The sequence below is a fragment of the Montipora capricornis genome, chromosome 6, assembly GCF_036669925.1.
Source record: "Montipora capricornis isolate CH-2021 chromosome 6, ASM3666992v2, whole genome shotgun sequence".
Classification (NCBI taxonomy): domain Eukaryota; kingdom Metazoa; phylum Cnidaria; class Anthozoa; order Scleractinia; family Acroporidae; genus Montipora; species Montipora capricornis.
This window is the reverse complement of record NC_090888.1, coordinates 425001-427500: the sequence shown is the minus strand read 5'-3', so window position 1 is coordinate 427500 and position 2500 is coordinate 425001. Positions and strand designations below refer to the sequence as shown.

At 40.4% G+C, this 2500-nt stretch overlaps 1 long non-coding RNA gene across 1 annotated transcript in view; it reads right to left on the bottom strand.

The window, feature by feature from the left end:
* LOC138054570 (uncharacterized) overlaps window positions 1-1225 on the bottom strand; it is a 5408-nt gene extending 4183 nt beyond the window's left edge. The window contains exon 1 of the long non-coding RNA XR_011133303.1: window positions 615-1225. This is a non-coding gene — a long non-coding RNA (uncharacterized lncRNA). The remainder of the gene's footprint in view (window positions 1-614) is intronic.
* Window positions 1226-2500: the final 1275 nt, after the last annotated feature.

Below are 2500 nucleotides of genomic sequence, written 5' to 3'. Positions count from 1 at the left end.
ATACCTTTTTATATCATGTCATATGAAATAGTTACAGTATATCCTTGCACAAGCAATGTGGTGTGCAGTGGCAAGGTTTGGTGAATAGCTTGGTACAAAAGGCTTCAGATACTAAACATGCGACATTGTTTGGACACGAGACAACAGTGAAGGCATACGGTAATCATGTCAGGAAATTTGTATTCCACCAAACCTTGCCACTGCACACCACATCGCTTGTGAAAAGATATATGTAAATATAGCATACCCGGGCCACTAATGTGTTCTAGGAACAGTATTGTTTGAAGAACGAGGCATACATAAAATAAGTGGCAAATAAGGGGCCAGGTACAACAGACTTCAGCTGTCAAAGGGATGCAGAGATCCATATCATTCATACCCTTTCCTTATCATTGGTATTGTTTTAAATGGCCTTAAATTAATAACGTGACGTGAAATTACTAAGGGAGTACGTCTGCAAAAGTAAAGACTGTCCTTGCAGAGGGAGGGATGTATGATGCGAATCTCAATTCAATGAATCAGCAATCAAACGTGTTATGAAAAAGAAAGGATATTCTATACAAAATTTAAGGCATATACTGTACTTTCAGGTTCTTATCAGTGAGGTGACCTACCGAAACTCCTTCGGCAATCTTTTGCTATTCGGCGCTTTAAGTCTTGAACCTTCCCGCTCTTTTGCTTAAATTCGGCCATCCTTTGTTCCAAACGTTCGTTGAACTCCGTTTGCGTTAGGAAGAAGGCCTCTATTTCTGCCATGAATTCTTCATCGATTAATGCTGCTGGCGTTGGTCGTAACTCTTTAACACCGTCTCTGAACTCCCGGCCCTGATCAGAATCCAGTACATACAGCTGTATGAGTCTAGATTCAACGGTTCCATGTGAAGCAGCTAGCGAAGTCTATTCTTGCTAGGTTTTTCTGGTCGCCTTGGAATTAGTGGGAATCGTGGACTTGAAATAGGCATAGAACATTCCAAAGACCGACCATTCAGCATTCGTGACACTGGCGTGTGTGTTTGTGGCGAACTACTGTAAAACTACTGGGGCTGGTTCCCGACGTTATGGCCTGAATGGTCGTTGCCCTTTCTTTCGGATTTCGTCGATTCTTACTGCCATTTCACTCGCACAAATGTCAAGGAATCGCCGTATAAAACCTTAGTGGTCCGAAAACGAAAAGAAAGAAGAAAGAGCACATCGCCCGCGCGAATTTCAAACCGTCGATAACCAAATTTTTCATCGTCACAAAACCTCGTTTCCAGGGTCTTTGCGGCGGGGTGATTCAAAATGGCGGACAATTGCCCCTCCGAAAAGATCCTGGGAACGAGGAAGGCCTAAGCATTTTGTTTACCATTGGTTGGTTTCGTTGTAGGACGTTGCCGCTGATGAAACTCAAAAGCTTCCGAATACCAGTGCAATTTTCGTTCAATAATATAACGGTTATGTAAAAATTGAAAGTTTGCCACAGCAGTAAAATGTGTAACAAATATCATATGCACATTGCCTATGACAACAAAACGAAGATGATGTAAATCACCATATTTGCTCCCAGGTAAATATGAATATTTATAGCAAGGAAATTTGCAAATTTACAACAAAGTCATATTGCGGCAATTCATTCCTTTTTGCTCCCATTGCAAAAGAGAGTAAATAAAACGCAAATGTACGTATTTTGATCCTTTGAATATCAGTTCAAACAATAATGCAAACTATTGGTTTTGCGACATATTTGCTTGCATTTGCGGTTGAGGTCAAACTGCTATCTTTGCGGTGAAGCAAATTTGAGCAAATCTGTGGAAACATTAAAGATTTGCATAGCACGCAAATGCCAAGCAAATAATTACATTTCCTCAACATTTGCACACAAATTCCTACAAAACAAACCTTCAACTTTGCGCAGGCTTTACCTGTCAAACCAAAGTTAAAGCAAATTTAGAGCCCTAAATTTGCCTCATATTTGCTCAATTCGCAAAATCGAGTAAATCCATTTTTTCGTCCAGTGAAAGAAAGAGGCCAACTAAAAGATCACTTTGTAGAACAAAATCGAATGCCGAAATTTAGCTGACGAAATGGAACACTCAAATGGAAAAAGGAAACAAAACTGAAATTTGGGAAAGTGATAGATAGATAGATAGATCGTTTCCCTGATCTCTTGGTTTCCTTCTCATTTCGGAATGATAGGCGAAAAGAACTTGCACCCAACACCACTATCGCCCAAGATGCTTTATGTCCGCATCATGACCAAAATTGACCCCCGTGAGCCAAAAACACTGAAGAGCCAATCAGGAACAAGCTTGTCATTTTAAAACAAGCATGTAGGGTAAGGGAGGGTAATGAAGGATAGGGTAGGGAGGATAAGAAAATGAAAACGAGATATTGACAGCATATGTGTGTATGTGTGTGTGTGTGTTTGAATATATTTTGGCATACACGCCATACACGCCAAATACGCCATACATGTTGCATGCCAATAACGAATGCTGTCCATGCACAATGTAAACTCACT